The following is a 12,054-nucleotide window of genomic DNA, read 5'->3' on the forward strand; positions in this document are numbered from 1 at the left end:
TACCACTACTGTTTAGTGGTCTGTACACAACTCCCACGAGCGTTTTCTGCCCCTTGGTATTCCGTAGCTCCACCCATACCGATTCCACATCATCCAAGCTAATGTCCCTCCTTACTATTGCATTAATTTCCTCTTTAACCAGCAATGCCACCCTGCCTCCTTTTCCTTTCTGTCTATCCTTCCTAAATGTTGAATACCCCTGGATGTTGAGTTCCCAGCCCTGGTCACCATGGAGCCATGTCTCCGTGATGCCAATCACATCATATCCATTAACTGCTATCTGCACAGTTAATTCGTCCACCTTATTCCGAATACTCCTCGCATTGAGGCACAGAGCCTTCAGGCTTGTCTTTTTAACACACTTTGTCCCCAATGTTGGGGAAGTCCAGAACCAGGGGTCACAGTCTAAGGATGAGGGGTAAGCCATTTAGGACCGAGATGAGGAGAAACTTCTTCACCCAGAGAGTGGTGAACCTGTGGAATTCTCTACCACAGAAAGTTGTTGAGGCCAATTCACTAAATATATTCAAAAAGGAATTAGATGTAGTCCTTACTACTAGGGGGATCAAGGGGTATGGCGAGAAAGCAGGAATGGGGTACTGAAGTTGCATGTTCAGCCATAAACTCATTGAATGCCAATGCAGGCTCGAAGGGCCGAATGGCCTACTCCTGCACCTATTTTCTATGTTTCTATGTTTAGAATTTGGCTGTAATGTGGCCCTTTTTGCTTTTTACCTTCGGTTTCTCTGCCCTCCGCTTTTACTTTTCTTCTTTTTATCTTTTGCTTCTGCCCCATTCTACTTCCCTCTGTCTCCCTGCATAGGTTCCCATCCCCCTGCCATATTAGTTTAACTCCTCCCCAACAGCACTAGCAAACACTCCCCCTAGGACATTGGCTCCGGTCCTGCCCAGGTGCAGACCCTCAAGTTTGTACTGATCCCATCTCCCTCAGAACCAGTTCCCATGCCCCAGGAATTTGAATCCCTCCCTTCTGCACCACTCCTCAAGCCACATATTCATCTGAGCTATCCTGCGATTCCTACTCTGACTAGCACATGACACTGGTAGCAATCCTGAGATTACTACTTTTGAGGTCCTACTTTTTAATTTAGCTCCTAGGACCTCATCCCGTTTTTTTATCTATATCATTGGTACCTATGTGCACCACAACAACTGGCTGTTCAACTGGCTTTCAGAATGTCCTGCACCCGCTCCGAGACATCCTTGACCCTTGCACCAGGGAGGCAACATACCATCCTGGAGTCTCGGTTGCGGCCGCAAAAATGTCTATCTATTCCCCTTACAATTGAATCCCCTATCACTATAGCTCTCCCACTCTTTTTCCTGCCCTCCTGTGCAGCAGAGCCACCCATGGTGCCATGAACTTGGCTGCTGCTGCCCTCCCCTGATGAGTCATTCCCCCCAACAGTACCCTAAGCGGTGTATCTGTTTTGTAGGGGGATGACCGCAGGGGACCCCTGCACTACCTTCCTTGCACTGCTCTTCCTGTTGGTCATCCATTCCTTATCTGGTTGTGTACCCTTTACCTGCAGTAAGACCAACTCACTAAACGTGCTATTCATGTCATTCTCAGCATCGTGGATGCTCCAGAGTGAATCCACCCGCAGCTCCAGTGCCGCAGTGCTGTCTGTCAGGAGCTGGAGGCAGATGCACTTCCCGCACACGTAGTCGTCAGGGACACCGGAAGCGTCTCTGAGTTCCCACATGGTACAGGAGGAGCATAACACGTGTCCGAGCTCTCCTGCCATGACTTAACCCTTAGATTAACTTAATTTGGCAACAACAATGCTAAAAGTTTATTTACTGATAAAGAAAAGAAAAAGAAAAACTACTTACCAATCACCAGCCAATCACTTACCCTCTTGGCTGTGATGTCACCTTTCGATTTCTTTCTACTTCTTTTTTGCCTTTTCACCCTGTTGCATCTGCACCAGCCATGCCTCTCCGACTCCTGCTGGGCCTCTCCGACTCCTGCTGGGCCTCTCCGACTCTTGCTGGGCCGTTATAGGCCTCTCCACGCTGCCTCACGAACTACACTGCACACATCGTCCCAAATGGCAGGGTCACAACCAAAGAGGGGTGTAAGGTGTTTCAGGTCAAACTAACCAATGGACAAACGCACAGAAAACACTTGGATCAAATTAAACTGCGGTTCACCAACAGCTACGTACAATCGGAAGAGGACACCACAAACTTTGACCCTCCAACACACACACAAGTGGCAACTGACATCACAGTTGACCACGAAGCCAAACTCACCGTCCCCAGTAGCCCGGGAAGGCCGGCTGCCCAACAGCCCAGTGAAGAACTGACCAACCCACCCTCACCCCCATTTGTACTGAGACGATCGACAAGCGAGTGTAAAGCCCCAGATCGTCTCACCTTGTAAATAAGTGTACTGTTGACTTCACGGAAGAGTGATGTTATGTATTTAACCCCTTGTACCCTGCATGACACCTGACCACCAGAGGTCCCACCTGTTGGAGTCCCAAGGGATCCAGCATCCCTTGGGAGCACAGTATATAAGCAGGCCACCCACAAGGTACCTGCACTCTGAGAAATACCACCAGCAATGTCTCCGCAAGATCCTGCAAATCCCCTGTGAGGACAGACGCACCAACATTAGCGTCCTCGCCCAGGCCAACATCCCCAGCATTGAAGCACTGACCACACTTAATCAGCTCCGCTGGGCAGGCACATTGTCTGCATGCCAGACACAAGAATCCCAAAGCAAGTGCTCTACTCGGAACTCGCCCGCTGCAAACGAACCAAAGGTGGGCAGCGGAAACGTTACAAGGACACCCTGAAAGCCTCCCTGATAAAGTGCAACATACCCACCGATACCTGGGAGTCCCTGGCCAAAGACAGCCCTAAGTGGAGGAAGTGCATCCGGGAAGGCGCTGAGCACCTCGAGTCTCGTTGCCGAGAGCATGCAGAAATCAAGCGGAGGCAGCGGAAGGAGCGTGCGGCAAACCTGTCCCATCCACCCTTTCCGTCAACCACTGTCTGTCCCACCTGTGACAGGAACTGTGGCTCTCGTATTGGACTGTTCAGCCACCTAAGGACTCATGTTAAGAGTGGAAGCAAGTCTTCCTCGATCCCGAGGGACTGCCTATGATGAGCTGCACTCTCGAACTAGAATAAAGGAGCTACGGTCACACTTGCTCACAATACTCGTTCTGACCATTTATTATGATTATAACATGGCCTACCACTAGTTTTTGCAACATTGTATGCCTTTTCTTTCAATTTGATACCATCCTTAATTAACTTGTTAGCCATGGGTGGTTCATCTCCACCTGCTGGGGAAGGGACCTCACCCACCCCCTGGGGAAGGGGAAGGGCCCTCACCCACCCCCTGGGGAAGGGGAAGGGCCCTCACCCACCCCCTGGGGAAGGGGAAGGGCCCTCACCCACCCCCTGGGGAAGGGGAAGGGGCCTCACCCACCCCCTGGGGAAGGGGAAGGGGCTTCACCCACCCCCTGGGGAAGGGGAAGGGGCTTCACCCACCCCCTGGGGAAGGGGAAGGGCCCTCACCCACCCCCTGGGGAAGGGGAAGGGGCCTCACCCACCCCCTGGGGAAGGGGAAGGGCCCTCACCCACCCCCTGGGGAAGGGGAAGGGGCCTCACCCACCCCCTGGGGAAGGGGCCTCACCCACCCCCTGGGGAAGGGGAAGGGGCCTCACCCACCCCCTGGGGAAGGGGAAGGGGCCTCACCCACCCCCTGGGGAAGGGGAAGGGCCCTCACCCACCCCCTGGGGAAGGGGAAGGGGCCTCACCCACCCCCTGGGGAAGGGGAAGGGCCCTCACCCACCCCCTGGGGAAGGGGAAGGGCCCTCACCCACCCCCTGGGGAAGGGGAAGGGGCCTCACCCACCCCCTGGGGAAGGGGCCTCACCCACCCCCTGGGGAATATCCCAGTACTCCGACCTTGCGAATTATGGGAAGGAGAAGTTTGGTCCGAGTCAGAAGCCGTAATCCCAATCACAATAGGATAATGCAGCAGTGTGAGCTGAGCATGCGTGGGGCCGGCAGGTTAAGGCCCAAACTCCGGCAAATCCCCAACAGTCAGGGAGTGTCTATCAATGGTGACCTCAGGGAGTGTCTATCAATGGTGACCGGTCGGGGAGCGTCTGTCAATGGTGACCGGTCAGGGAGCGTCTGTCAATGGTGACCGGTCAGGGAGCGTCTGTCAATGTTGACTGGTCGGGGAGCGTCTGTCAATGGTGATCTCAGGGAGCGTCTGTCAATGGTGACCAGTCAGGGAGCATCTGTCAACGGTGATCTCAGGGAGCGTTTATCGGTGGTGACCAGTCAGGGAGCGTGTTGGACGGGGAGGGGGGAAGAGTGTGTGAGGGCGGGGGGAGGGGGTGGCTTTACAGCTTTGGGGGAACTATAGAGGAAAGAATGTTCCCAGAAACTAGAATTGTCTGTTACGAATTTCCATCCTGTACTTACTGTGATGACTTTCTGTTTTTCTTTCCGATTTCCAGCACCGCAGTATTTTGCTTTTGTAAGAGAAATGTTTGTCTGTTCTGTCTGTGGGGAAAGATTTGTAACATCAGTGTGACTGGAGAAGGCCCGAGACACACACACCCGAGTGAGAGTGTTCCAGTGCACTGACTGTGGAAAGAGCTTTAACCAGTTACACAGCCTGAAAACATCACCATTCACAGCGGGGAGAAACCGTACACGTGTTGTGTGTGTGGACGAGGCTTTGACTGATCATCCAACCTGGAGAGACACAAGGGCACCCACACCACGGAGAAACCGTGGAAATGTGGAGACTGTGGGAAGAGATTCACTCAGACATCCAGCCGGCCCAGACACCAGCGAGTTCACACCTTTTCAATGTTCTGACTGTGGGAACAGCTTTAAAAGCTCTGAGGAAATGCTTACACACAAGCTCATTCACATTGATACACCGTTCTGTTGCTCTCAGTGTGGGGAGATGTTCAGGCAGTCATCCGAGCTCCTGGCACACCAGCGAGTTCACACTAGGTAGAGGCCATTCCCCTGCTCCATGTGTGGAAAGGGATTTTCTCATTCATGCACCCTACTGAGACACCAGCGAGTTCACTAGTGACTGCAGGGGTTGGATTCTGTTCTTGATGTTAATCACATTCATGTTCATTCTGTCAGTTGGGGTTTGTTTCTGCTGATGTTAATAAGTCCAATAACTGGGCTGGAGTTTAATATTCTGGAAAAATGTCAAATAAATCAGCTTTGTTTTAAACACAGTGTGTCGCGTCCTTGATGTCTCCAAGATAAGAGGAGACTAATTGGTGCCCTGTTACCCACTGTTCCAGTTTTGAGCCTTTTCTCTTCTCTAACTCGAGATGATTTCAGTTCTCATACCTTCGGTTACTCTCATGGACAAGTCCCAGCTCCCCATACCTCCCAGAGTGCCTCCCCCAGCCTTGGGATCAGCGAAGGTCCTGGTAACACGCCCAGGATCACTAAACACAAAACCCAGTCTATTAATCACTTTCAGCGGCTGGACTTAGCGTGTGCCCCACAGCATCTCTCTCACCTTCGACATGTTCATGCCTGCAAACCTGGTTTCAATTTAATCCACTTGGTTGAAAGAGGGTTTACAGGGTAGGAGTGAAAGCAGAGATGGAGGTGAGAGAGGGGTTGGAGAGAAGGCATGAACTGGTCAGGTGGGCAGAACAGTGGCAATGGAATTCAATCTGGAGAAGTGTGAGGTAATGCATTTGGGGAGGTCTAACAAGGCAATGGATACACATTAAATGGTAGGACACTGAGAAGTATAGAGGAACAAAGGGACCTTGGAGTGCAGGTCCACAGATCCCTGAAGGTAGCAGGCCAGGAAGATAAGGTGTTTAAGAAGGCATACAGAATATGTGCCTTTATTAGTCGAGGCATAGAATACAAGAGCAGGGAGGTTATGCTTGAACTGTATAAAACACTAATTAGGCCACAGTTGCAGCACTGTGTGCAGTTCTGGTCACCACATTACAGGAAAGATGTGATTGCACTGGAGAGGGCACAGAGGAGATTTATGAGGATGTTGCCGGGAATGGAGAATTTTAGCTATGAGGAAAGATTAGATAGGCTGGGGTTGTTTTCTTTGGAACAGAGGAGGCTGTGGCCTAACTAGTGTTTTATACAGTTCAAGCATAACCTCCCCGCTCTTGTATTCTATGCCTCGGCTAATAAAGACAAATATTCCGTATGCCTTCTTAAACACCTTATCTACCTGGCCTGCTCCCTTCAGGGATCTGTGGACCTGCACTCCCAGGTCCCTTTGTTCCTCTACACTTCCCAGTGCCCTACCATTTAATGTGTATTCCCTTGCCTTGTTAGCCCTCCCCAAATGCATTACCTCACACTTCTCCAGATTGAATCTAATTCTGCCCACCTGACCAGTTCATTGATATCTTTCTGCAGTCTATTGCTTTCTTCGTCATTGTCAACCACAAATCATACCCCCTACATCACTGGGCAGGGAACATCTTCAAATGGCATGGACAATTTGGGTCGAATAGCCTGTGTCGTAAGTTTTCTATGATTCTATTAAATGGTGACGGGTCAGGGAGCGTCTGTAAATGGTGACTGGTCAGGGAGCGTCTGTAAATTAGGGGAAATGGCTCCATATTTTGGAGAGGTTTTGTGTCAACAAATTTATCAGTGATTGTAGAAGAAAGACTTGCATTTATATAGCGCCTTTCACGACCACCGCCGTCTCAAAGCACTTTACAGCCAATTAAGTACTTTTGGAGTGTAGTCACTGTTGTAATGTGGGAAACGCAACAGCCAACTTTCACACAGCAAGCTCCCACAAACAGCAATGTGATAATGACCAGATAATCTGTTTTTGTTATGTTGATTGAGAGATAAATATAATCCAGGACATCGGGGATAACTTCCCTGCTCTTCTTTGAAATAGTGCCATGGGACCTGAGAGAGCAGACGGGGCCTCGGTTTAACGTCACATCCGAAGTACGGCACCTGCGACAGTGCAGCACTCCCTCGGTACCGCCCCTCCGACAGTGCAGCACTCCCTCGGTACTGTCCCTCCGACAGTGCGGTGCTCCCTCAGTACTGCCCCTCCGACAGTGCGGTGATGCCATTGCCCATCCACAATCAACCCCTTAAGTATCATTCGCCAATCTATCCTAGCCAATTCACACCTCATACTTTCAAAGTTACCCTTCTTTAAGTTCTGGACCATGGTCTCTGAATTAACTGTTTCATTCTCCATCCTAATGTAGAATTCCACCATATTATGGTCACTCTTTCCCAAGGGGCCTCGCACAACAAGATTGCTAATTAATCCTCTCTCATTACACAACACCCAGTCTAAGATGGCCTCCACCCTAGTTGGTTCCTCAACACATTGGTCTAGAAAACCATCCCTTATGCACTTCAGGAAATCCTCCTCCACCGTATTGCTTCCAGTTTGGTTAGCACAATCTATATGCATATTAAAGTCACCCATGATAACTGCTGCACCTTTATTGCATGCACCCCTAATTTCCTGTTTGATGCCCTCCCCAGCATCACTACTACTGTTTGGAGGTCTGTACACAACTCCCACTAATGTTTTTTGCCCTTTGGTGTTCTGCAGCTCTACCCATATAGATTCCACATCATCCAAGCTAATGTCCTTCCTAACTATTGCATTAATCTCTTCTATAACCAGCAATGCTACCCCACCTCCTTTTCCTTTTATTCTATCCTTCCTGAATGTTGAATACCCCTGGATGTTGCATTCCCAGCCCTGATCATCCTGGAGCCACGTCTCTGTAATCCCAATCACACCATATCTGTTAACATCTATTTGCAGTTAATTCATCCACCTTATTACGGATACTCCTTGCATTAAGACACAAAGTCTTCAGGCTTGTTATTTTAACACCCTTTGTCCTTTTAGAATTATGATGTAGTGTGGCCCCTTTTGTTTCTTGCCTTTGATTACTCGGCCTTCCACTATTGCTTTTTACCTTTCTACCCTCTGTTTCTGACTCCATATTACTTCGCCCTATCTCGCTGCATAGGTTCCCATCCCCCTGCCATATTAGTTTAAACACTCCTGAACTGCATCAGCAAATGTTACCCCTAGGACATCAGTTCCAGTCCTGCCCAAGTGCAGACCGTCCCTTTTGTACAGGTCCCACTTCCCCCAGAACTGGTTCCAATGTCCCAGGAATTTGAATCCCTCCCTCTTGCACCACTGCTCAAGCCACGTATTTATTCTAACTATCCTGCTCCCTCTACTCTGATTAGCACGTGGCACTGGTAGCAATCCAGAGATTACTACCTTTGAGGTCCTACTTTTAAATTTAATTCCTAGCTCCCTAAATTCAGCTTCCCGCTTCTTACCGATATCGTTGGTACCTACATGTACCACGACAACTGGCTGTTCACCCTCCCTCTCCAGAATGCTCTGCAGCCGCTCAGGAATTCAGAAGAATGAGAGGTGATCTTATCAAAATGTATAAGATTATGAGGGGCTTGACAAGGTGAATGCAGAGAGGATCTTTCCACTGATAGAGAAGACTAGAAGTAGGGGGCATAATCTTAGAATAAGGGGGCACCCATTTAAAACTGGGAAAAGGAGGAATTTCTTCTTTGAGGGTTGTAAATCTGAGAAATTCGCTGCCTCAGAGAGCTGTGGAAGTCGGGACATTGAATAAATTTAAGACAGAGATAGACAGTTTCTTAACCGATAAGGGAATAAGGGGTTATGAGGAGTGAGCGGGGAAGTGGAGCTGAGTCCATGATCAGATCAGCCATGATCTTATTGAATGGTGGAGCAGGCTCGAGGGGCCATATGGCCTACTCCTGCTCCTATTTCTTATGTTCTTATGAGACACCAAGTCCAGGGACCACTTACACTATGACACCATTTCCAGGGAGCACTTGCACGGAGACACCAAGTCCAGGGACCCCTTACACTGTGACACAAAATCCAGGAATCAATTACACAGAGACAGCAAATCCAGGGACCACTTACACCATGACACGAAATCCAGGGAAAACTTGCAGTGTGACAGCAAATCCTGGGAACATTTACATTGTGACACCAAATCCTGGGAAAGTTCAAGAACTACTTACACGGTGACACCAAATCATGGGAACACTTACACTGAGTACCAAATCTTTGGACCATTTAGATTCTGACACAAAATCCAGCACCATTTATATTGTGACACCGACTCCAGGGACCATTTACAATGTGACAACAAATCCATGGACCACTTCGACTGAGACAGCATTTCCAGGGACCATCGTCATCATCATCGGCAGTTCCTCAAATCGAAGATGACTTGTTTCCACATCAAGAAGTTCACAGGTGTTTCAATGAAGGACCTAAAATTCCAGATCCCGAACTACATCCGGTGCGTGGATTTTTTAATGTGTGGTGACCGTTGCACACCAGCCACCACACGGGCTTGACAGAGCGAGGTCTTGGTCCAGTATCAAGGATTAACCAGGACGACTGGAGACCAGCTCTGCTGCACGGACCTAGTGTGCACACATATCGCAGTGTGGGCTGGGCCGTGCTGCCCCTGGGCCCTCGACTTTCCTGGGCCCCGAAGTCACACTTCTCCTGGGTCCCGATCACATCCCTCTACAGTCTCTCGCCGCTCCTTCGCCCCGACCTCGCCGCTCCTGCTGTATCTGCCCGCGCTGCAATCACCGACCTTCTATTGTAAATAGAAGATGGTAATCACTATTCAGTCATGCAGATCCAGGGACCACATACACTGACACCAAATCCTCGGACCACTTACATTGTGACACCGAATCCAGGGACTATTTGCCCTGTGACACCAAATCCAGAGACCATTTAAACTGTGACACCAAGTCCAGGGACCACTTATAATGTGACACCAATCCCAAGGACCACTTACACTGGGATACCAAATCCAGGGACCACTTGGAGTGTGACACCAACTTTTGGGACCACTTACACTGAGACACCAGTATTTTCCTTTTTTAATAGATTCATGAGACTAAAGGTGGACAAATTTAGAAACTGTGTTTTTGACTACAAAGTCTAAATCATTAATATAAATTGGGAACATCATAAACCACCTTCTGCCACTGCGAACTGTTACATTTTACCCCATCGCTCTGCTTTCTGTCATGAAGCAGGTTGACTATCCATTATGCTACTCGTCCTCTGACTCCACATTCTCTGAACTTGTCCATCAGTCTATTATGAGGAAGAGGGTGTTTGAAGACCAGGACCTCAAACCCAGCACCAAGCTCATGGTCTACAGAATAGTACTGATACCCGCCCTCCGATATGCTTCAGAGTCATGGAGTATGTACAGCTAGCACCTCAAAGCACTGGATAAGCATCTGTGGCTAACTAAGGAAATAAGGGAGAGTGTCAAATTGAAAACAAGAGCATACAATGTGGCCAAGATGAATGAGAGGCCAGAGGCTTGGGAAACTTTTAAAAGCCAGCAAAGAACGACTAAAAAAATAATAGAGGAGATAGCTTATGAAAGTAAACTAGCATGAAATATAAAAACAGACAGTAAGAGTTTCCCCATTACATAAAAAGGAAAAGGCTGGCTAAAGTTAATGTTGGTCTCCTAGAGGATGAGACTGGGGAATTAATAATGGAAGAGATGCTGAGCTAGTATTTTGTATCAGTCTTCATGGTAGAAGACACTAAAAACATCCCAACAATGGATAATCAAGGGGCTAAAGAAGTAGTACCGGTAAAATAATGGGACTAAAGGTGGACAAGTCCCCTGGACCTGATGGCCTGCATCCTGGGGTCTTAAAGGAAGTGGTTGCAGAGATAGTGGATGCATTGGTTGTAATCTACTAAAATTCCCTGGATTCTGGGGAGGTACCAGCGGATTGGAAAACCACAAATGTAACGCCCCTATTTAAAAAAGGAGGCAGACAAAAAGCAGAGAACTATAGGCCAGTTAGCCTCACATCCGTCATTGGGAAAATGCTGGATTCCATTATTGAAGAACCAGGAGGAGGACATTTGGATTCAATCAAGCAGAGTCAGCATGGTTTTATGAAAGGGAAATCATATTTATAAATGTGCTGGAGTTCTTTGAGGATGTAACGAGCAGGGTCAATAAAGGGGAAGCAGTGTATGTGATATATTGGGATTTCCAGAAGACATTCAATAAGGTGACACTCGATCCATTTGGAGTAGGCGTCTACTACAACCAAAAACATTTTTCCCTGGTGTATGAACTGTATACGTGCTCCACATGAACTCGCTGAACTTCAGCTTCCAGTGATTTCCCCCAGCGTTCACTTCTGCAATTTCTGCAGGTATTTTGCTCATCTCTGCAAACTCCGGCTGAGTGTGTGCCTCCATGCCTCCAACATGAGCTGTTGTTGGAAACAAAAGGTCCCTTGCCAGTCGATCGTCCCTGACTGCCCCTGTGATTGCCCTTGAGTGCGTCATTAACAGGTGTTGATGGCCCCATTACTGGCCGCATTGTCCCTTGCAATGGCATGAATTGCCGTTCAGCTTGCCATTGTCTCTGTCGAACTCCCCCTCTGGGTTCGACTACATGTTGGGGCATGCCCGATTGCCCTTGTCTGCCTGGAGAACTGTGTGCTGCTTTAACAATGTTGAATCTCTATCCCAACCATTCCTTAACACAGTACCTCTCGTCTGTTCTGCTAGTGGCCATGCTCGCGTGGTTTAAATCCCAGTTTCTCATCGCCATTGATACGTCCTTACTATACAGTATAAATGCACACGAGGCCCATGCTTGAGAGAAGGTCAGTCTGTGACCTGTCCTTTATTCCTTAGCACTCAAGTGATGAAGGTGGGTGGAGCGTCCCCTTTTATAACTGAAGGTCCAGGTTAGGAGTGTCTCCCACCTAGTGGTCATTGTTCTCACAGTGTACAACTTAGGTCAGATTATACATGGGTTACAATGCTGGTTGAATACATTCGGTTACTGCACCAGATAAAATTTCCTGGGGTTGGGGGTAACATAATACCATGGATTGAGGATTGGCTAACTAACAGAAAACAGAGAGTCAAGATAAATGGGTCATTTTCCAG

This window comes from Pristiophorus japonicus, chromosome 12 (assembly GCF_044704955.1).
Source record: "Pristiophorus japonicus isolate sPriJap1 chromosome 12, sPriJap1.hap1, whole genome shotgun sequence".
Lineage (NCBI taxonomy): Eukaryota > Metazoa > Chordata > Chondrichthyes > Pristiophoridae > Pristiophorus > Pristiophorus japonicus.